The 24,093-nt window shown below is 52.8% G+C and overlaps 1 long non-coding RNA gene across 1 annotated transcript; it reads right to left on the reverse strand.

Annotated features, from left to right (window-relative positions):
- Positions 1–1,552: 1,552 nt before the first annotated feature.
- Positions 1,553–23,611, reverse strand: LOC145506449 (uncharacterized). Its single transcript, XR_014053936.1, has 10 exons — positions 23,450–23,611; positions 19,454–21,041; positions 14,626–14,721; positions 14,212–14,302; positions 12,730–12,976; positions 9,209–12,079; positions 5,491–5,574; positions 3,913–4,096; positions 2,742–2,844; positions 1,553–1,798 (listed from the first exon to the last, which is right to left on the reverse strand). It is a non-coding gene; the product is annotated as an uncharacterized LOC145506449 (long non-coding RNA).
- Between the last annotated feature and the right edge of the window lie 482 nt (positions 23,612–24,093).

A 24,093-nucleotide genomic window follows, 5' to 3' on the forward strand; every position in this document is an offset into this window, starting at 1 on the left:
TGAGACTGACATCAGAGACTGATGAGCTGCGGCAAAGCAGGACTAAGTCTCCCCAGCACCCATCAGACCCCTCCCCTTCCTAAGCCAGACTTCTGTCCACTTCGACTGCACAGCGATGGTAGCAGCAGGACCAGCAGGACAGAGCAGGAGGCCACCCACCAGCTTGCCTCTGCTCCGACAGGCTCACGCGGCTGCCCTGGTGGGTCAAGGCTGAGCCCCCACCTCTCTTTGAGGCTGCCCCCCACCCCGCCCACTGTAAAGCCAGGGTCCCCCAGCTTCCAGCTCGCACTGTCCTAGTACCACAGAGCACCTCACTCAGCTCCCATCCGAGGGCCCCTGGGCCCGCGGGCTCCTGTCTCAGGTCAAGACCCTGGGCCAGGAATCCACCCTCAGACCTATGGGCCAGGAGGTCCCTGTGACTGTGGCTCCCAGGCTGGACAGAAGATAGTTCTGTGGACAGAGCAGGGCCCAAGGACCCATCTCTGGGGCTTTCCCTCTGCTGACCTTCTCCAGGCAGAGTTCTCCCCCAGTCCTGACGCTAGTCCTGGGTCAGGTCTGACCTCTGCAAATGCTTTCTCCCTCTCCGTAGTTGGTCTTTTCATCCTAACAGGGTCTTGCACAGAGCCGAAGGTTTTAATTTTGATAGGGTCCAAGTTATCAATTTTTTTTTCTGAATCATACTTTCTGATGCCAAGTCTAACAACTTGCCACCTAGTCTGAGGTGTTCCGAAGAACTCCTCCTCTGGGTTTTCAAACAGCGTCGTGGTTCTATGTTTTCACGTGTAAGATCGTAGCCTATCTTTTCATTCTTAGCTCTTTATTTTTGGCTGTGCTGAGACTCTGTTGCGGCAGTCTTTTCTCTAGTTGTAGCGAGCAGGGGCCCTCCCTCGCTGTGCTGTGCAGGCCCTCTCTGTGCGGAGCGTGAGCCCTGGGGCACTTGGGTTTCAGTAGTCACGGCTCCCTGTCGAGCACAGGTTCAATAGCTGAGGTTTACGAGCTTAGCTGCTCCACAGCTGGAGGAATCTTCCTGGACAGAGGATTGAACTTTTGTCCCGGACATTGACATGCGTGCTAAGTCGCTTCAGTCATGTCTGACTCTTTGTAACCCTATGGGCCGTAGCCCGCCAGGCTCCTCATCCATGGATTCTCCAGGCAAGGGTACTGGAGGGGGTGGTCATGCCCTCCTCCAGGGGATCTTCCCCAGCCGGGGACTGAGCCTGCATCTCTTACATCTTCTGCATTGGCAGGCGGGTTCTTTGCCACCAGCGCCAGCTGGGAAGCCCACCCGGCAGGCTCCAGTCAGGCCTCCCCACTAAGCCACCAGGAAGGCGTGATCACAGACCATCTTGAGCTAAATCTTGTTTGAGGTCTGAGGACGTGTCCCATCCATTCTCTGACATCCAGCTGCTCCACGGCCGCCTGCTGAGAGAGCCTGCCCTCCTCCTGCTTTGGCACTTTTGTCAAGAACTGTTACCGAGTCCAGGCTCACTCTGCTCAGCGCACAACAGGCCAGTGAATCCAAGAGATGAGGTGTTGAGGCAAGGAAGAGACCTTTTTCAGAAAGCCAGCTGACCAAGAGGATGGCAGGCCAGGTTCTTTTATAGATCAGAGATGCGGGGAGGTGAGGAAGCAAAAAAAAGGCTAGGAATCTTGCAAACGTCTCTTAGAATGGCTAGCCTCAGGCAGGGGATGTGTTCATTTCTTTCCTCCTCTCATCTACAGGTGGACCGGATTCTGAACAAAGGCACTTCAGTCTAACAGTCAGGCAGAGGGGCAGGATTCTCTGAGGCAAACCATTCTGTATGATTATAATCGTAAAAGCAACAAAAAGCAAGTCAAAGAAACGGTTCCAACATGGAGTCAGAATTGGCTTCCTCCCTGCAACAAAACCAGCTGGTGGATTTGTCTTCAGGCTTGCGTGTTGTGATTGGCTCACAGAGCTGCTGAGAGTGTTACACGTGCAACGTGGAAGCTCAGCTCTGTGCTGCCCGATGGGATGGTGCACCTTGGTCAGCATGGTGGTACAGGAAAGGCCAGGTCCCCCTAGGCCAGCGGTAGCCCTTAGCAGCCTCCTGCCATCCAGCCCAGTGGCTGCTGCAGGGACACACGCAAGCCCTTGGTAAGCCCAGAGGGACTCAGCCAAAACTCTGCCTGGACAAGCGTGCCCTGGGGTCATCACCCCTTCACCACACAGGCCCCCCTGCTAGTCTGATGGCATAGGCACACGGGGTGGGGAAGGAAGAATCCTTGACGTCCTCATACTGAGCACCAGGCGTGGGCTCCCCCCGTGAGCTCTGAGTCAACCAGCTGGGCTCGTTACCCCTCTCCAGAGCCCACACTATTAGGTCCCCAAAGAGCCCCTCAGAGCACCAGTCCCTGGAGATGAGCGGCCCCCTCTCCTGCTCTGTTGACCCGGGACCCTCCCGCCGCTGAGCCATGTCCTAGTCCCTTCCCCGCAGCTGAGAGACAGCTGGGACCCATCCCTGTGCAGGCTGAGTAGGCAGTGCCACCACGACCCCTGCTCCATTCATCCGCCAGCCTGCTGGGTGGGGACACGCCCCACCTTCCCCTTTACAACCCTGGGGTCCCCTGGTGTCACCACTGCCCTAAGGACCCCTTGCTGCACTGCTGAGCCTTCTCAAATTGCTTCAAATTACGGTCGCAAAGGAAAACCTGCCCCACCTGGAGAGAGGGCGGGGCACTGTGGGGCTCTGCTCAGCCCCTGTTTAGTGAGCACCTACTATGTGCCAGGTGTAACTGGAAAGGAAAGTCAGACTCAGTCGTGTCCGACTCTCTGCGACCCCGGGGAGTGTAGCCCGCCAGGCTCCTCTGTCCATGGGGATTCTGTAAGCAAGAATACCAGAGTGGGTTGCCATGTCCTCCTCCAGGGGATCTTCCTGACTCAGGGATCAAACCTGAGTCTCCTGCATTGCAGGCAGATTCTTTACTGGTCTGAACCACCAGGGAAGCCCACTGTAACCAGAAAGGGTTAATTCTGAATTCAAGCTGGATCTGCTTATGTGACTTCAACCCTCATCCTGCTGCTTTTGTTATTGTGTGTGCTGTGCTTGGTAGCTCAGTCATGTCCGACTCTCTAAGACCCCGTGGAGTGTAGCCCGCCAGGCTCCTCTGTCCATGGGGATTCTGTAAGCAAGAATACTAGAGTGGGTTGCCATGCCCTCCTCCAGGGGATCTTCCCAACCCATGGACTGAACCTGTGTCTCCCACATTACAGGCAGATTCTTTACCATCTGAGTCACCAGTTATTGTGAAAGTCACTCAGTCATGTCAGACTCTTTGCGACCCTGTGGCCTCTACAGCCCACGGAATTCTCTAGGCAAGAATTCTGGAGTGGGTAGCCTTTCCCTTCTCCTTGGAATCTTCCCAACCCAGGGATCGAACCCAGGTCTCCCGCATTGCGGTCAGATTCTTTACCAGCTGAGCCACCAGGGAATCCCAAGAACACTGGAGTGGGTAGCCTATCCCTGCTCTAGCGGATCTTCCCGACCCAGGAATCGAACCCGGGTCTCCCACATTGCGGGCGGATTCTTTACCAGCTGAGCCACCAGGGAAGCCCGAGCTGCGAGTTACTGCAGGCGTACATAACGGCTTGCCTCAGGGAGATAACCTGAGCCCCCTACCTATAAAGGACTATAAGCCAGTGAAACGAACACAGCCCCCTGCCTGAGGCTTGCCATCCTAGGGACTGTTGGAAGGACTGAACCGTCTTCTCACTTCATTTCCTCACCTTCTCCCCTCCCCATTTCTGATCCATAAAAGAAGCTGGCATCCAGGCCCCAACAAGATGGTTATTTTGAGGCTCTAACCTGCCATCCTCTCCATCAGCTGGCTCCCAAATAAAGTCCCTTCCTTGTCTTAGGGACACCAGCTCGTCTCTGATTGTTGGCCTACCATGCGGCGAGTAGAGCGAGCTTGGACTTCGGTAACAGCAGGCTGCTGCATGCTGCGGGACAGAGAAGTAGCCAAAGCGTCCTTCCTTCCTCCCCACAAGGTGGCCAGGCTCTGCCTCTGACGGAGAGGTGATGGTGTGGAAGGCGGGATTGGGGAAGAGCTGGGAGCAGCCGGAACTGCAGCACTGTGGGGACAGAGGGAGAGGAAGGCGGCTGTGCTGCTGAAAGACCAGGAGGGCCTGGGGAGGGGCCGGGCCCACAGCGGCCCCGGGGGAGTGTGGTCTCTGAGAGAAGGAAGGAGACACATCTGACTTCAGGAGGGGGAAGGAAAGGTTCAAGGGCAGCGAGTGGGGCAGGCAGGGAGGCAGGCTCACCTGTGGGATTGGAGGAGTCCCGCCTCCACCCCAATAACCCCCTTTAACACCGGCCCTGCTTGTGGCCCCGGGGCCCTCATCCCCCAGCGGGACCGCGGTGGGGAAGGGGGTGAAGCATCACAGGCCAACCTTCCCGCACCGCCCTGGAGTCGCTGAGATCAAAGTCAGGAGATGGGAGGGGGGTGGACTACAGTCACTGAAAATGTTATTTTATGGTGATGGATTCAGTGCGTTCAGGCGCTCAGTCGTGTCCGACTCTCTGCGACCCCATGGCATGCCAGGCCTCCCTGTCCATCATCAACTCCCGGAGTTTACTCAAACTCATGTCCGTCAAGTAGGTGATGCCATCCAACCATCTCATCCTCTGTCGCCCCCTTCTCCCACCTTCACTCTTTCCTGGATTATGTAGTAGCAAACTTTACATGCAGTTAAAGGGTGACTGATGACAAGGCCTCAGAGAAGTCTCACCAGCCCAGAGCCTTGGAGAATGGGCTGCTTGTCCCCATCCTCCCAAGCGGGCTACTTGGGGAAAAGTGTGAGAATTCCAGGCTTTACCAGGAAGCTGCAAGCATGCCCCCGGCAGAGGCTGCCTGTGAAGTCAGCAGCAGGAATCCATTCCTTGAGCGAAAGAATCCCAGACCAGCGGTCCTGAGACTGGGGGACGGGAGCTGTGGAAGGGCAGGGGGAGTCCAGGGCGGGGCTCGCAGACACTGGCCCCAGGGGGCGCTGGGCTGGGAGGGAGGACCCCGCAGACAGCTGCAAAGACTCCCTGTTGCATGTGGCAAATCCAGCTAATGGGGGACCCGCCCCATCCTCACTCCCAACGAGGGTCCGGTCCGCCGGCGGCTGCTCAGAGATCCTCCCACGGCCACAGACACAACCCAGCGCCCATCTAGTTGGCACACGGTCACTCTCGAATGTTCCTGTCCTGAGTGAGTAGGGTTCCTGCTGCCGGTCACAGAAGCCCCTGCCTGTTCCAATGAACAGAATGACTCCCCTCACCGTTCAAGAAAGGCAGCATTTTGGTGACAACTGGATCCCAACTCAAGGTCATCAGGCCACTCTCCCCATCTCTTCTGTCTGTCTGTCTGCCTCTCTCTCTCTGCCATTCAGCCCTGCTTGGCACAGTGATTGCCAGCAACACCAGGCTACAGCAACCTGCCATGAGGACCAGGGGTCTCCTGTCTCCCAGACCCACATCTCACTTCCAAGGAAGGCTTGAACTGGCTCTTCTTGGTCACGCAGTGCAGCCAAGAGGAGGGGACCCTCCGCTGGTCCAGCTCTGCTGGCTGGGACAAGAGAAATCATAATTAGCCCTCCATCAGAGCTTTCAAACTGTGTTTCCTGGACAGCAAGAAGATCAAACCAGTCAATCCTAAAAGGAAACCAACCCTGAATATTCATTGGAAGGATTAATATTGAAGCTGAAGCTCCAATCCTTTGGCCACCTGATGCGAAGAGCTGACTCATTGGAAAAGACCCTGATGCTGGGAAAGATTGAGGGCAGGAAGAGAAGGCGACAATAGAGGATCAGATGGTTGGATGGCATCACTGACTCAATGAACATGCATTTGAGCAAACTCTGGGAAGTGGTGAAGGACAGGGAACCCTGGCGTGCTGCAGTCCACGGGGTCGCAGAGAGTCAGACACAACTCAGCGACCGATCACCAACGCAGAAGGCAAAGAACAGGGCCCGTCCACCACCCTTCCACACCCTCAGCAACAGGATAAAGAAACTGCCTGCCAGTACAGGAGACATAACAGACACGGATCTGATCCCTGGGTTGAGAAGATTCCACTGGAGAAGGGCATGGCAACCCACTCCAGTATTCTTGCCTGGAGAATCCCCATGGACAGAGGAGCCTGGTGGGCTACAGTCTATGGGGTCTCAGAGAGTCAGACATGCCTGAGCAGCTAACACACTGGTGGCTCAGAGGGTAAAGAATCTATTTGCAGTGTGAGAGACTCAGTTTCAATCCTTGGGTCGGGAAGATCCTCCGGAGTAAGAAAGGGCAACCCAGTCCAGTGTTCTTGCCTGGAAAATTCCATGTACAGAGGAGCCTGGTGGGCTATGGTCCATGGGGTCACAGAGTCAGACACGACTGAGCTATATCACAGTTATAATAGCCATTCTGATGTGTCCAGGCACAGGGGTACAGCATCCTGATCAGCTAGTCATGCCTGGCACAGGTAGAATAGGTGGACCATACAGCAAGGGCCTGGTCATTCGCCATCCCTGCTCCTGCCCACAGGCTGGCAGAGCCTATAGAATCCTTCAACTGAGGTCATAACGTCATCAGCTCCCCAAATGGCTAATGTTCCTTCCCTCCACTGCCGGCCTTGCTGAGAGTCACGTGTAGAATTATCGGCTGGAAAATGCCGTGTCCCCAGCTCGCCTAGCCGTTTGACAAAGGAAACAGAGACGCTGAGGCAGGAAGCTCCCGGTGTGAAGCCTGGTGCACCTGGGTGAATGGCACGGCTAAAAATAGGCCTGACTCACACTTGGCTGGAAGGGCCAAACCGCAGCTCCAGCAAGGTTACCCGCCTTCAGCGCCACCTTAGGCGTCCAAGGGGCAGAACCACGTGTCCTGAGCGGACAGCTCTGCGTGGGCAGATCTGCGGCCGCACGTCCACCCGGACCTGGCTCCTGCCAGGAGTCACGTGGCTCCTCATGTTACACCGAGCACATCCAGCACCATCTGGCCAGGCCCAGAGCCCACTCGGAGTCCCTGTGTAAACACAGCCGTCACCTAGGAAAACAGAGCTACGTTTTCCATAGCGATGAAACGAATCTCCAGGGGGTATTTACAAAAAACGCCTGCTCTGTCTGCTAAGGGCCCGTGGGGTTCATGCTGATTAACTAGAACAGGAAGCCCAGGATCTTAGCATAGCGTAAAGAAAAGAAGTCAGAGAAGGAACCAGAGTGAGGAAAGGGAAGCCCAGCGGGTCCATGTTCAAATTAGACAAATGTTACAGTTAAAGACGGTCCCTGATTTATATACACAGGCCAAGCTCCAGGGCTGCATTTCTAGGTCAGTCCTTTGGAGTTTGAGATGTATTTTCCCAAAGACACTGTGTTCATTGGTCCTGAAGTTAACCCATAGCTGTGTCTTCCTCTGATAGCGTGTGAAAGTACGTTATCATTTTCACCTTTCCATTTCCCTCAACATCAACTCTAGCATTGTTTCTTTGAGTAGACAAATTCTGAGGCCAGAGCAGGTTAACAGAGGCCCTCTCTCCTGGTCAATCCTGAAGGAAATCAGTTCTGAATATTCATTGGAAGGACTCATGCTGAAGCTGAAACTCCAATATTTTGGCCACCCGAGGTGAAGAACTGACTCATTGGAAAAGACCCTGATGCTGGGAGAGGTTGGAGGCAGGAGAAGGGGACGACAGAGGATGAGATGGTTGGATGGCATCACCGACTCAATGGACATGAGTTTGAGGAAGTTCTGGGAGTTAGTGATGGACAGGGAAGCCTGGCATTCTGCAGTCCATGGGGTCGCCAAGAGTCGGACACAGCTGAGCAACTAAACTGAACTCTCTCCTGGTGGAGGGTGGAGGTGGAGGGGGCTGAGTGATGGGTGGCAATCTCCCAGGAGCCTGGGTGGGAGCAGTGAGACCTGGTGGGTGGCCATCAACTTCATGCCTGAATCCCAGGACACCCTGTAAGCTCTGGCAGGGTCCATTACCCCTTCAGCCTCGGTCAACTCATCTCTGAACAGCTCCTGCCTTATGTTGTCATTGTTGGAAGGATTAAGTGGTGGAAAAAGCATATATAGAGTACAAGATACTGGACTTGGCCCCAAACAAGACAAACGGTGGCTGTTATTTTACTGTTACCTTTTGTGTGCAGGAGAGACCTTGATCATCAGTTCTAAGCATCTCAGTGTTTAAGGGGGTTCATTGAGTGTTTCCAACAATGGGCAGGACCACATCTGTTTTACTCTAATTACCCTGCATAGCCCATGGTAAGCTCTAACAAAGATTGGATGGATGAATGTGAATGAATGAATGCGGATGGATGAATAGGTAGTTGAAGGGATGAGTGGATGGATAAGTGGATGGATATGGGTGGATGGATGAATATGGTGGGTGGATGGATGAGTAGGTGAATGCATGGGTGGGTGGGTGGATAATAAATGTATGGATGGATGGATGGATATGGACGGATGAATGTGGATGGTGGGTGGATGAGTAGGTAGATGAAGGGGTTGGTGGATGGAGAAGTGACTGGATGGGTGGATGCCTGAATAGATGGACAGACAGAGGGATGAACAGATGAATGAATAAATGTATGAAGATCAAATGCATTCTGCCTTCTTCTCATTCCCCACTGTCTCTAGCTTGAGTCTGGGGCCCTCCTCACAGGGTCCTCTGCCCCTCAGCACTGTCTCAGGCTTTGCTGTGTTGACTCCACCCAGTCACAAACTTTTCTACTGCAGGCTCTGAGGAATTATCTCTGCACCAGCTCTTCCTTAGCCTTTTTCCTTGACTGTTAGTCCCTCAAGTGCCATGTCCATAGAGGTATTTCCTTGGTTCTCCCTCAACCTCATCCTCCCTTTTTCTCTACTCTCCATGGGCATCCTTCTCCTATGGAGTCATCTCTTTTCTCCATTCATTTCCAGCCTTAGTCTCTTAAGCGTTAACTGCTCAGCCATGTCCAACTCTTTCTGACCCCATAGACTATAGACCACAAGGCTCCTCTGTCCATGGAATTCTCCAGTCTAGAATACTGGAGTGGGTTGCCATTCCTTTCTCCAGGGGACCTTCCCAACCCAGGGATCAAACTCAGGTCTCCTGCATTGCAGGCAGATTCTTTACCATCTGAGCCACTAGGGAAGCCCCTTAGTCTCTTATCTGTGCAGTAAATAAATTTCCCTATGCCTGATGGCTATTTTTTTACTGTGATCCCATCGGCACCTTAAATCCCTTCTTTTTCTTGTTTCCTTCCCCAGGCAGGTCTCCCCTCCTTCCAGGTCTCCAGCTCCCTCTGAGGACCGTTCCGCCCTTGCATTCACAGGCTTGGGCTCTCAGAGCTTCTCCACTTCCCTTATTCTTCTCATCTAGCCGACTGGGTCATGAGGACTGCTTCCGCACAGCCTCTCAGTCTTTACACCTGCTCCACCATGCAGCCCCTGCTGTCTCCTGGCTGGTCTGTTGTGCTGTCAGCTGTTACATCAAAGAAACAAACACCAGCTGCTGTAACAGACACCCCCAGCAGTAACAGTGCCACCGAGGCGCCTCTCTACATCGTGAGGTATCTATTGCGTGCACAGACCATCCCAAGATTCAGTGCCTCAAAACAACCACTCTGTTTTCACTCATGATTCTGCTGGGTGGACAAGTTCGGCTGGGAGGTTCTTCTGCACCATGGGATGTTGGCTGGGGAGGCAGTCGTCTTGGGCCCAGACTGGGCAGGAACATCCAGCATGGCTCACTCAGAAGTTTGGCTCTTAGAAGAAATGGTCAGAACACCCATCTGAGCTGGGACACCGAGGAAGCTGAGCACCTTTCCCCTCCTCGTAGCTCCAGGGCCTCTTCCTCCGCACTTGGTAAGTTTGGCAGGGCAGCAGGACTTCTTCGGTGGCATCTTAGGGCTCCCCAAGTGGGAAAGCATCCACTGCCAGGCTTTCCAAGAACTTGGCTCCATCACTGGCCCAGTACCACTTCTGGAACCTTCTATTGGCTCACGAGACTCAACGGACCAGCCCAGATTCAGCTTTCCACAAGGATGCTCCATGCACCGAATGTCTCATCCCCACGGTGATGATGTCAGGAGATGTGAGATTTGAGAGCTGAGGCACGGCTGGGTCATGAGGGCAGAGCTGTTGTGCTCTGGGATTAGTGCCCTTATAACAGAGGCCCCGTGAGCTCCCCTGCACCCTCCACATTAGAGGACACTGGAAAAAGACAGCCATCTATGAACCAGGAAGCTCTCACCAGAAACCAAACCTGCCAGTCCCTTGATCTTAGACTTCCCAGCCTCTAGAACTGGAAGAAGTAAGCGTCCGTGGTTTATAAGCCACCTAGCCTGTGGTCTTGTGTTATAGCAGCTCAAAAAGACTGAAACAGGTGTGAAGACTAGGAAGTGTGGTTCATCGGAGCCATCTTCTGAGACTGAGAACCACATTCCCTCAAGCCGCAGCCCCTCGGCGGGTGGGTGGCTTGTTGGCATCTTGCTGCTAACGTCATTTGCAATGCACGCTCTCCAAGGGGCTCGCAGTGGAGGAATAGAGAGAGGGGGCTGGAGGAAGTACAGTGACTTTTAACAAACTCTGCTCAAAAGTGACCCAGCACTTCCCACTGGCCAGAACTAATCCTATGACACCTCCCCCTCTTGACCACAGGGAGGCTTAGAAATGTGCACAAAGGGACTGCTATTCCACCTCTGCCGCATCATCTATCTCTTTAAAGGATGGTGCCCCGCATGGGTGAACAGAGACCTCACTCTCTGCTGTGGGGACAGCCTCAGCTAGAGGACAGTGCGGCCCCAGCTGCCTGCTTGCTCCTGGCTGGGTGTGGAGACCACATCATGCTCAGAACCCCTGGCTCGGAGGCTCGGTGGGCATTACTCAGCCACGGACGACGAGGGCTGAGTAATGTCAGGACATCAACCTCCGGTCTTCTTTCCAGAGCTTTCTGTGTTGCTGGCTGGGATGGAGAGGAATTCATTCCTCTCAAGGGTGGAGGCTTCCGGGAGGACCCTGCTGGTTCCCACCTAGTTCAGGAGGACACACAGCGTCACTGTGGGAGGAAAACTGGCCACGTGGGGCAAGTTGATCCGTGTAGCCTTTTCACAACACTGTGCCCAATTCAAGGTGCCATGTGAGCACAAAGGTGGAGAAGCTGGAGAGGTTTCCAAGAGCAACAAAACCACTTGACCTATAAAGTGAAGATGGAAGGGACTGGGATTGACTCACCAGAAGAACAGGAAATGAATCAGCATCAATGCCTGTGAACAGCAAGTCGTCCAGAGTGTGGACCTAGTGTCCAGCAAACCTGGATCCAAGGGCTGACTCCATCACTTACCAGCTGTGGGGCCTTAGTAACGCACTTAACGTCTCTGGACATCACTTTCCTCGTCTGTAAATGGCCAGAGTAGTGGTAGCTCCCTTGCAGTACCCGTGTGACTGTTGGATTAGCTGCTGTGTGTGCAGGCTCGTGCACGCTAAGCACTCAGTAAACATGGACAGTGTTCTGGCCGTGGATGCTGTGGATGAAAAATGCCACCTGTCACATCAGGAAACAAAGGACGCTGCAGTCATCAAGCCGTCAGCCACTGCAGCCATCCCAGACTGTGTCCTGGGGGCATTCAGGATGAGAAAGCAGGAGGTAGCCCTAGACAGGTAAGGTGCATATCAAAGAAATGACTTCAATGAGCCCAGACTCCAGCATCTTCCCACACCTCAGTTCAGTTCAGTTCAATTCAGTCGCTCAGTCTTGTGTAACTCTTTGCGACCCCATGAATTGCAGCACGCCAGGCCTCTCTGTCCATCACCAACTCCCGGAGTTTATCCAAACTCATGCCCATCGAGTCGGTGATGCCATCCAGCCATCTCATCCTCTGTCGTCCCCCTCTCCTGCCCCCAATCCTTCCCAGCATCAGGGTCTTTTCCAATGAGTCAGCTCTTCACATGAGGTGGCCAAAGTATTGGAGTTTCAGCTTCAACATCAGTCCTTCCAATGATCACCCAGGACTGATCTCCTTTAGGATGGACTGGTTGGATCTCCTTGCAGTCCAAGGACTCTCAAGAGTCTTCTCCAACACCACAGTTCACAAGCATCCCACATCTAGAAAAGCACAAAATCCATTATGTGTGTGTTAGTCATTCAGTCGCGTCTGATTCTTTGCAACCCCATGAACTGTAGCCTGTCCGGCTTCTCTCTCCATGAAATTCTCCAGGAAAGAATACTGGAGCGAGTTGCCATTCCCTTCTCCAGGGGATCTTCCAAACCCAGGGATCAAACCCAGGTCTTTTGCATTGCGGGCAGACTCTACCACCTGAGCTACCTGGGAAGCCTGTTAACCTGAGATACTTGGTGTTTCTCTAATGAACAGTAATATTTTGATGTTCTGACACTTGGTTTTGGCTGCAAAAAGTCCTATATATCCTGGCTCCTCCCTCACCTCTTCAGAGTGGTCCCTTAGAATGATCTGAGAGGCTATATCCTGGGCTTAAGTCCTCAGCAAGTCTGCCAAATAAAACATAATTCTCAACCTTTAGTTTGTGCATCTTCTTTTCAGCCAACAATGTTGTTATGCCTGTTTCCAACTCTGGTGGGATAACAGGATGATTTCTACGAGTTACCAGGTTAATGCAGAGGGGAAATTGTTCCCAGTCAATGACAGGACCGAGCCTCAGGGCTGCAGAGCAAACCCGTCTCTCTCTCCACAGTGACCCTACTGCTCACCACATCCCCATCCCCGAGGAAGAACTTACGGTGTGAACTGGTTATGGATCTTCCAAATGAACTTGAGTGAACTTAAGCAAATGAGGGATATACTGAAATCCAAGGAGGCACCGAAGAGTCAGGATCAGGAAAGGCAAGAAGCGGGCAGCGCTTGATGAGAGGACTTCAGAGGCTGTTCTATGTGCTTTGAGTTTCAGATTCAAGTGAGAGGCAGACCAGGCTCACAGGAAGACAAATGGTCTGGGACAGCTGAGGTGCAACTTAGGAAAGGTGCTGCTGGGGAAAGGAGAACCAAGTGAATGAGGCCTTGTGGGCAACCTGCCTCGGCACCGTCAGATGGGTGCCCCTGGTTGGGGGGGGGGTGCCAATAGGGTGTGAGAGGTGACCTCTGAGGCTTCAGGCCCAAGTGTGCTTTACCCTGGAGGAGGAGATGGCAGCCCACTCCAGCCTTCTTGCCTGGAGAACCCCGTGGACAGAGGAGCCTGGTGGGCTGCAGTCCGTGGGGTCCCAGGGAGTCGGACAGGACTGAGCGACTGAGCACTCACTCGTGTGTTTTGTTTTGTGTTAGAAAAAACTGCTGAGACACCAAACTCTTGGTTTTATACGATCACTACTTAGGGAATGTGAAAAGTAGGACTTAACTTTAAAAGAATCCATTTCAAAGAGTAAGCAAATAGAGGCAGCTTGTGGATACAAGTCACCAAAGGGCTTCCAGGATTCACAGAGCTGAAGGAATATGGCCTTGAGGGATGGCTGTAGCAAGCTCATTACACATACATGTGTCCTGATGAACCCAGGGTCCTAAATACAGCTGTTTTCAGGGCTGAGACAGGAACTCTGAGAAAAGTGGGCCAGGTGTGAGACAACACAGAGCGGTGGGGACTGGGGCAAACTGGACCTAAAGGAAATCAGTCCTGAATATTCATTAGAAGGACTGATGCTGAAGCTGAAGCTCCAATACTTTGCCCACTTGATGCAAAAAGCTGACTCACTGGAAAAGACCCCGATGCTGGGAAAGACAGGGCAGGAGGAGAAGGGGGTGGCAGAGGATGAGACGGCTGGATGGCATCACCGACTCAATGGACATGAGTTTGAGCAAACTCCGGGAGACAGTGAGGGACAGAGGAGCCTGGCGTGCTGCACTCCATGGGATCGCAAAGAGCAATCATGACTTAGCTACTAAACAGCAACAAATTGTCTTCTAGTTTCTAGATGGGCTTAGACCAAGGAAAACACTGGTGGGGGAGACACGCAGGGGAGAAGTCAGGGTATTTCTACTTCTCTCCCTCTCTCTCCCTCCCCATTTTACTGGCTGCCAACCTGACCGCAAAGGACTGCCCATCCATCCGGGAGCCCAGCTCCTGCCTGCCCTGCCTGAAAGGACACCGGTGTCCACCAGATGGCCCCAAATCTCCTCCTCCTCCTGTCATCCCTCCGGGCCTGAAGGGGAGAGCGGCTTCTCCTCTTGGTAATGTCTTGATTGCCTTATTATTCTGTATTCTGCTTCTTACCTTTTTTCTGCCGTTTGTGGAAACACTTTCTACACTGTGCCCTCTCTCTGCAGTAACCAGCAAGGATCCCGTGGTCTTGGTTGGATTCTGGCTGAAATAAGAGGTTGGCAAGTGTGTGACTTGCAGTCTTTGGGAGACACTGGCCATGCCAGAGGTGGAGTGCAAGATACTTAAGATACATGCTGTGGACGATGCCTGGGAAGGAAGGAGGCGAGGGTGCAGGCGAGGCGGGTGGTCCTCAGACACCAGCAGGGAGGGAGAGGGGAACAGTGAGGGGAGCGCTCGGACTGCAGTGCTGGAACCAGCTGGCCCAGCGAGCTTCCTCCGCTGGGTACAAATACCCAGGCCTTGACCCCCTCACTATACCCAGGGTTTGTCCAGAGCTGCCCACAGGAGCAGCCTCAGCTCACGCACCAGAATGGATGCCAGCAAACTCACTCGCCACCTTTCCAGCAAGTTCTTTCTTGAAGGGAAATCCAAGTGGCTCACCTCCACGTTGGCAACAGCAAGCTACTCTTTCGTAAAAAAAATTTGTCTCAATTACATCTTGATTTCACCCTGGAGGAACCCCTTTCTAGTAAGAATGGGGGCCCGAACCCAAGAACCTGATGTGTGTAGCCCCAGAGCCAAAACTTTCTTCTCCACAGAAACTTTTAAATGGATGAATAATCACATGAGCTGCAGGGGATGGGCGGGGTAGGTCCCAGCTGGGATGAGTTAAATTATCCTCAAAATGCAGAGGAATACTGTAAGAGATAAATCTCATCCAGCTGTCAATTGGAACATGGGAAGTGTGTGTGTGTGTGTGTGTGTGTGTGTGTGCTCAGTCGTGTCTGACTCTTTGCGACCCCATGCACTGTAGCCCTCCAGGCTCCTCTGTCTATGGGTTTTCCAGGCAAGAATCCTGGAGTGGGTTTCCATTTCCTCCTCCAAGGGATTTTCCCGACCCAGGGATCAAACCCACATCTCCTGTCTCCTGTGTTGGCAGATGGATTCTTTACCACTGAGCCACATGGGAAGCCCAACTATACTCTAAAACTGACATCTGTAATCAGCTCCGCCTCTGAGCCAAAAACCTCCTGCTCAGACTGAAGGAAGCCTATCCTTTACAATCATATATAATTTATGCCCAAATGCACTCATTCCAAATGGATATTTCAATGATTTTTTCTTTCTATTAATATGTAATTAGACGGTACAAGAGAAACATTTCTAGTGAATTTACCCGGAAGCAGAAGGAAATCCTCATTTTCAATTATATATTTTATATGAAAGGAGAGCAGTAACTGAAGTTCAGTGAATATGTACTTATTTACTTATTTTTATTGAAGTTTAGTTGATCTACAATGTCAAGTTAGTTTCTAGGTATAGTGATTCAGTTTTACATATATGTGTGTATATATATATATATATGTCCATCAGCAGATGAATGGATCATGATTCCTGATGAACGTGTACACCTGTGTACATTAAGTACCTGTTTCATGAGTTTTGACAAATGTAGCCATGGAGCCACCACTTCAGTGAGGTCAGAGAACATTTCCATCACCCACAAAGACCCCTCATGCCCCTTCGTCCTCAGCGCCACCCTCAGCTCCAGACAACTCCCTATCTAAGTTAAATTCTGGAGCTTGTTTGTGTAAATGCCCCAGGTCCTCTTGCGTCTGGCTTCTCTCACCCAGCGGGTCTGCGAGACCCCCTGAGGCTGCTCTGTTGCCATCAGGGCGCCACTTTCATTGCGGGGTCATTAGCATTCCGCAGTGCCAAGGACGCTGTTTGACTTACCCCCTTACCTGTTGACAGATAGTTGCATGCTTTCCAACTGTGGGCACTTACGCTATGAACTTTGCAAACAAGTTCTCATATCTCTTTTAACTCATTCGCTTCCTTTAACCTTTTACTTTGAGATCACTGTGGATTCACATGTAGTTGTAAGAAGTAACACGGAGAGAGTTTCTATCAATGGCAGCATTTTGCATAACGATAACACAGTGTCACAACCAAGAAACTGACCTTGATACAATTCATCAGCCTTATTCAGACTTTGACAGCTTCATGCACTTGTGTGGATACACATGTGTGCGTGTGTGTGTGTGTGTGTGTGTTTAGTGCCAAGAAGTCTTCCCACATGTCCTGAATCCTGGAACCTCCATCAGAGTGAAGATACAGACCGGCTCCATCACAAGGATGCCTTTCACAGCCACAGTCACATTCCTCTCTCCTCTCTCCCCAAAACCTGGCAATCTGTCCTCCCCCTCCATAAACTTGTCATGTCAAGAAGGCTACTTAAACGCTATCACTCCGCATGTAACCTTTGGACACTGACTCTTTTTGTACAGCAGAATTCCCTTCAGATCAGTCAAGTGGGGTCGCATACCAGTAGTCCGTCCCTTTTATGCTGAGGAGTATTTCATCATACAGCTGTAACACAGTTTAAAGTCGTTTAACCTTTCACATACCCAAGGACACTGAATTGTTCCCAGTTTAGTGCTGATACGGATAAAGCTTCTGTGGACATTTGTAACAGGTTCTTGTGTGAGCACATACATTTTCAAATTTCTGGAACCAATGCCCAGTCATGCCATTGCAAGGCCGTGTGGTAAGGGCATGTTTAATTTTATAGGACCTGCCACACTCTTTTCCAAAGGGGCCATTCCACCCTACATTTCTAGCAGTGAGTATAAACAATCTAGTTTCTCCATTTAGTGTTACTCCTACTTTTTTGTTTCAGCCACTCATAGTAATGATATGCCACTGTGGATTTCGTTTACATTTGCCTAAAAACTAATGATACTCCTCCATAGCTCAGTCGGTTAAGAATCTGCCTGCGATGCAGGAAACCCAGGTTTGATTCCTGGGTTGGGAAGATCCCCCGGAGAAGGGAATGGCAACCCACTCAGTACTCTTGCCTGGAGAATCCTGTGGACAGAGGAGGCTTGCAGGCTGCAGTCCATGGGGTCGCAAGAGTCAGATGCGTCTTCTCTTGCAGGCTGCAGTCCATGGGGTGGCAAGAGTCAGATGCGTCTTCTCTTGCAGGCTGCAGTCCATGGGGTGGCAAGAGTCAGATGCGTCTTCTCTTGCAGGCTGCAGTCCATGGGGTGGCAAGAGTCAGATGCGTCTTCTCTTGCAGGCTGCAGTCCATGGGGTGGCAAGAGTCAGATGCGTCTTCTCTTGCAGGCTGCAGTCCATGGGGTCGCAAGAGTCAGATGCGTCTTAGGGACTAAACCACTGCCGCCAATGATCGTGAACATCTTCATGCGCTTATTCCACCTGTGTTCTCTCTTTGGTGATATGTCTGTTCATTACTTTTGCCCGTTTTCTAATTGGCTTGTTTGGGGGATTTTTCACTGTTGACTGCTTTATATACCCCAGATACTAACCCTTCGTTGACTGTGTGGTTTGCAAATACGTTCTCCCAGCATGCAGCTTTTCCTTCCATCCTCTTAACAGAGGTTTTCACAGAGCAAGAGTTACAGTTTTGGTACATTCTGGCTTCTCCTTTTTTTTTTTTTCCCGTTATAGACAGTGCTTTTGTTGTGAAGTCAAACAACTAACCCTTCACCTAACTCTTGGTCTAAAATACTTTCTTTTTTCATTAAAAATTTATTGGTTTTATACTTCAAAGTTAAGTCTGTGATCCAGGTGTAATTGGCTTTTTGTAAAATGTGTCAGACTTGGGTTGAGGCTCATTTCTTTGCCCTTGGATGTCCACTTGCTCCAAGACCATTTGTTGAAAAGGCTTTCCTTCCTGGATTGGTGTTCTTGCATCTTTGTCAAATATCAGTTGAAGATATAGAAGCAACCTACCTGTCTATCAAAAAGGAATGAATAAAAATGTGGTACATGTATACAATGGGATAGTACTTGGCCATAAAAATGAATGAAATAACGCCATTTGCATCAACATGGATGGACCTAGAGATGATCATACTAAATGAAGTGTCAGACAAAGAAAAGACAAACACGATATGATATCACTCATATGGGGAATCTACTTTTTAAACAATGATATAAATGAACTGATTTATGAAGCAGAAATTCATAAATTTCAAAAACAGACTGGAAATTTTCTGTTTTCAAAACAGACTTCAGATTTCAAAAACAAATTTATGGTGACCAAAGTGGAAACATGAGCGGGAGGGGTAACTGAGGAGTTTGGGCTTAACCATATAAACCACCGTATATAAAGCAGACAACTAACAAGGGCCTACAGTATAACAACCTCTACAGGGAAAGAATGTGAAAAAGAACATTTATGTACGTACATGTATAACTGAATCATTACACTGTACACCTGAAACTAACACAACATTGTAAATCAATTATGCCTTAACAATTTTTTTGAAAAGGGAAAAAAATTTATTAATTAAGCATGTTTGTGTGGATCTATTTCTGGTTCTCCTTTTTTTTAGATTTTTTTTTAATGTGGACCACTTTTTAAAGTCTTTATTGAATTTGTTACACTATTGCTTCTGTTTTATGTTTTGTTTTTTGGTTTTGAGGCATGTGGGATCTTCGCTCCCCAACCAAAGATTGAGCCTGCACCACCTACATTGGAAGGGGGTCTTAACCACTGGGCCACCAGGGAAGTCCTCTCTCATTTTCCATTTTGAGCCATTGGTCTATGCGTCCATCCCTTTGCCAATACAGAACAGTCTTAATTACCATAGCGCTATAGTGACCCTAACATCTGGGCTCCCTGGGGGTGCTAGTGACAAAGAATCCTCCTGCCAATGCAGGAGACACAAGACATGTGGGTTCAGTCCCTGGGTCGGGAAGATCCCCTGGAACAGGGAATGGCAACCCACTCCAATACTCTTGCCTGGAGAATCCCATGGACAGAGGAGCCTGGTGGGCTGTAGTCCACGGGGTTGCAAAGAGTTGGACACGACTGAGCATAATGATGACCCTAACATCATAATGCATTCTTTTTTAAGAAAATGAAGTCATCTGAACTAAATTTGTATCTAAATTTGCTCACATCCTTTGAAGATCCTGCCAGAGTCGGGGCAGAGTGAGCATAGATGGTCCTTAACCCCGGGCCCTATGGTGAAGAGGGGTGAGGTCCTCGGGCAGGGGGAGGGATGAAAACGGCTCAGCAGGGGGGTGAGGTTGGGGGAGGGGTAGCCACTGGGCACTGGAGATCCGGGCACGGGGCAGGGAGTTTCAGTGGAGTCCCTGCCGGGGGCGGGACAGACTGCAGGAGCACAGGGCACAGGGGGAATGACAGCAGAGGGTCTACCTGAACCTGGTGCTGTGACCGGAGGTGATTCACTGGTAACCACAAGCTCCGTGCCTGAAGCCTCTTTCCTGAGGACGAACAGAAGTCAGTGAGTGAACAGTCAGCCTCCTCCATCCAGGCTGGGATGGCCCTGGGCAGGCGCTGCTCCGATCGCCCGCGGTGAAACTGACTTGGTGACACGCTCCATGCCCTCCCTCAGTGCCCTCTCCCTTACAGGTGCTTCCTGGGAAGGCCTCCAGGAATAAATCACTTGCATCAGATATGTTCAGTGTCTGCTTCTGGGGGACACAAGCTGAGAGCAGGGCCCAGGGTTGCTTTGTGCTGGTTGCCCTTAATCTGTATTTATACCGACAAAATGATGGCTTCCTTGGTGGCTCGGACAGTAAAGCGTCTGTCTGCAGTGCGGGAGACCTGGGTTCGATCCCTAGGTCGGGAAGATCCCCTGGAGAAGGCAATGGCAACCCGCTCCAGTGCCCTTGCCTGGAAAATCCCATGGACGGAGGAGCCTTGTAGGCTACACGACTGAGCAGCTTCACTTTCTTTCTTTTCTTTCGATCCTTTCACACCAGATACTCCCTAATACTCGACTCTCACATGACGAAGCTTTCCGTCTCAGCCAACAGTAAGTGCAACCTTGGCGATTTTACCTGGAGGCTTCCAGAAGGGGTAAATTATTTGAGTGCTCTGTTTTATTCTCGTCTTACCAAAATGAACAGTGCTGTAGACTGAACGTTCTCATCCCTTCAAAGTTCATATGTTGAGCCCTAAGCCCCACGTGACTATATTTGGAGAGAGGGCTCATAGGGGTTGGAGAAAGTTTACTGAGGTCATAAGGGTGGGGTCCTGATCCGATAGGACGGATGTCCTTATAAGAACGGGAGGAGCGAGGACAAATCTCTCTCCCTCTCTGTCCACACAGACCCGCAGAGGAAAGGCCGCGTGAGGACACAGCACAGCAAGGAGGCAGCCATCAGCAAGCCGAGATGAAAGTTCTCCTCAGAAACCAAACTGGTGGGAAGCTTGATGTTGGACTTGCAGCCTCCAAAAGTGGGAGAAAGTTCACTGCTACGGTTTAAGCCACCCAGTCGGCGGTGTTTTCTTACAGCCCAAGCAGACTCATAGGTAGGAAACAGGAAGGAAGGGAGGGAGAGAGGAAGAAGGTGTTCATACTAGTGATGTCTCTTTAACTCAGTCCAGTGGGACAGTGATGGAACATTCTAGAAGGGCCAGCAACAGGGAGCCCTTCGCTTCAATCAACACTCACAAGATCCAAGGAGAAGAACCGTAAAGAGAGGGTAAGCTCGTCTCATCCAGCCAGCCCGGCTCAGCTCCCAAGCGCCTTGTCTGCAAGTGGAGAGGGTGGGGTGTGCCCCTGGGGCCGGAACTGCCCAGCTGCTTCATCAGGGTCCGGACTCATCGTGTGCAGGGACACACGGAAGTGCCCGGTGGGCTCCGGCCGCCAGATCTGGGATGCTCCCCGGGCTGGAGGACTTCCCGGCCAGCAGACATCCATTCCGGGCTTCACACAAGGGACGTTTTGGCAGGACCGTTGCAGGCTTTACCCTCCAGATGTCTGAAGTCGTCCTGCCTGTGAAATCAAGCATAGATGTGCTAGGACTCCAAAGACCATTGAGTTGAAACCAGACACCTCCAGACATGGCAAGCCATTGAGCAGAATAGAAACATTAAAGCTGCTAGGTCTGCCCCGGAGAAGTCTGTGATTATAGAAGTGCCTCAGTCACTCATGGCGGTCAGATGGGGCAGCCTGACAGCCCCCCAAAAGCTCCTCGTGATGGGCTCCAGGTCAGGGCAGGTGGAGAGAGGGCCGTTGTGGGGCTGAGACCAGGGCCTGGGGATTCTGGGTCCCCGGGGGCGGGCAGGGCTGGCTGCAGTAACCCACTCTGGCCAGGAGAGGGCATCAGAGGACAGCAGGAACCAGCCTGTGGACCAGGGAGTCCCACCCGGGCTGGCCTGAAGGGTTCTTTCCTAGGTTCCAGGATGAACTTCCAGAAGGTACAGACCTCTGGATCAGTGGCCACTGCCCGCCATCCTGAGCTTCTGGAGGGCGGGCAGCCTGTTACACTCCAAGGCCAAGGCAGCCATGGGAGAGAGGCCAGGGGAAACCTAGCAAGTGGGCAGGGGGGATGCCTGTCCTAGAAGCTCCCTCTGCAGAGAGGAGGGCACTTACTGGGCAGGATGAGGGTGGCTCAGACGGCAAAGAATCCTCTTGCAATGCAGGAGGCCCAGGTTCAATCCCTGGGTCGGGAAGATCCCCAGGAGAAGGGAATGGCTACACACTCCAGTATTATTGCCTGGAGAATTCCACGGACAGAGGAGCCTGGCGGGCTACAGTCCATGGGGTCACAAAGAGTCAGACATGACTAAGCTATTAACACTTTCACTTTCTTTTTTCATTAGGAGAACAGCTCTGGGGCTCTTTAGAGGGTACCAGGGTACCCACTGGGCTTCCCTGATGCCTCAGACAGTAAAGAATTTTCCTGCAATGTGGGAGACCTGGGTTCGATCCCTGGGTTGGGAAGATCCCCTGGAGGAAGGCATGGCAACCGACTCCAGTATTCTTGCCTGGAAAATCCTCATGGACAGAAGAGCCTGGTGGGCTACAGTCCATGGGTCGCAAAGAGTCGGACATGACTGAGCTGCCAGGGCCCCCTCCCCAGGCAGGTGATGTGAGAGGACCCTCCAGGGAGGACAAAGCCTCCCCATCCCTCTGTCTTAGTCCCAGTCTTAGGCTCTGTCTTGGCTTAGTCGGACACAACTAGGCATGGGGTGCCCTCCAGGCTAGGGTGTGGGGGGCCTAGGGCAGGTCTGTGGTGAGGAGTCAGAGAAGGGTCTGGAAGGGAAAGGTGATGGAGAGGTTGGAGAGACACGTGCTGAGGCCTGACCTCCACCCTAGGGCCCAGCCAGCAGTCACCAGACTGGGGGTCAGCGGAGTCTGGCCTCAGCTGTCAATCTCCCCGGGACCAGCACAGGGGCCCTGGTGGCCCAGGGGGCCTTCCTGGTGGAGCAGCTCAGACCTGAGAGGGAAGCAGCCCCACCCGCTTCCAGCGACCTTTGGAGAGTCATTCCACTGACACTCAGCCCCCGCCTCCTGATCGGTAAAGCGGGGCTGTTCACAGCAGTGTTTACCCCACAGGAGCACCCTGGGGACCGAGTGACCTTGTCTAAGTGACCCAGCGCAGGGCTGCACGTGGTCCCGGGGCTCTGTGTCCGGGAGCCACTGTTAGATCGTGTGGTCACCACTTGACGGGCAGCGGGAGCAGGTGACCGTCAGCTGGGCCCAGGCACAGAGGCCCAGGGCAGAGCCCCGTTCACCGGGCCCTGGGAATACCGGTGCTGCAGCCCAGCCCCCGCAGAGCCCGAGGTCACCTCCCCCGCTCCTGAGGGGTGGTCTTTCTTTGCGAATGCGCAGTGGGACTCAGCACCCACGTACTCACTGGCCCAGCTGTGTGCTGAGTGCCGGCTCTGCAGACACCATTGTGGGCGCCCGGCCTGCATCTGGGAACGAAATCAGCTGGGATGCGGGAGACAGGGGTGGGGAGGCTTTGTCCTCCCTGGAATCTCCTCTCACATCGCCTGCCTAGGGAGGGGCCCCTGGGGCCAGAGGGCCGGCAGACTTGGGAGGGGTCAGCAGCCTCTCACACCATCAGCTGCTGCTTCTGAGGGACCCAGAAGCCTGGGCAGAAAGGGCTGCTGGGGACTCAGGGACATGCGGGGCCAGCCCACGGTCGGTGAGGGGGAGCTATTTGCCCCTCCAGAGGCTCCCCACCGCGTTCTGGGTCCCAGGCCCTGACCTCTGTGGCCAGCACCAACTGCACCCCTGCCTGCTTCTGGCTTCCCAGCGGATTCAGACAGTGAGGGGTGCCAGCCAGGCCTGGAGAGCATGCTCCTTGTCCCCTCCCTGTCTGCAGCGGCCCTGGATGTGCCACCCCCACAGTGCTGGTGACACGGCCTCTTACAGCTCCACACTCCACGGACCTGAAAACACACCCTCATCTGCCCCTTAAAACCCAACGTGGCAACGGCCTCTGCTGTGGCCTCTGCTGTGGCCTCTCCCATGGCCTCCTCCATGGCCTCCACTATGACCTCCTCTGTGGCCTCTCCCATGGCCTCCTCCATGGCCTCCACTGTGACCTCCTCCGTGGCCTCCACTATGACCTCTGCGGTGACCTCCACTGTGACCAGCTCCAGAGCCAAGTCAGCCTCCTGTGCTAGCTCCCTCAGCCCTGCCCACCCCTCTGCCCGGGGCCCATGGGCAGCAACCCTTCTGGCTGTTTCCTGCCCAGACCCTGGCTGCAGGGAGCAGGCGCTCAGGGTCACCTGTGGGGTGCACAGCCTGGCGGGGAGGAGAGCGGCTGTAAGACAAAGTAGTGGGAGCAAACCCCGGGGTGAGGGAGCGGCGGTCCCAGAGCCGCCTGCCTCAGAGATCATTACAGCAGTGACAACCAGAAGGACCCCACCCTCCGGGGAAGCTCCTTGGGTACTGGGTGCTGGGTGCAGATCACGAGAAGGAGGCTTTCTGGCGTCTCTGCAGAGCCCTGACTCAGCGCCCTGGAACCCAGGACACATGTTCCCACAGCCTCAGCGGCCGGCCCTGCGCCAGGAACCACAGAACCCGTGAC

The sequence above is a fragment of the Giraffa tippelskirchi genome, chromosome 5, assembly GCF_054371585.1.
Source record: "Giraffa tippelskirchi isolate mGirTip1 chromosome 5, T2T-mGirTip1v1.2.pri, whole genome shotgun sequence".
NCBI classification, from domain to species: Eukaryota; Metazoa; Chordata; class Mammalia; order Artiodactyla; family Giraffidae; genus Giraffa; species Giraffa tippelskirchi.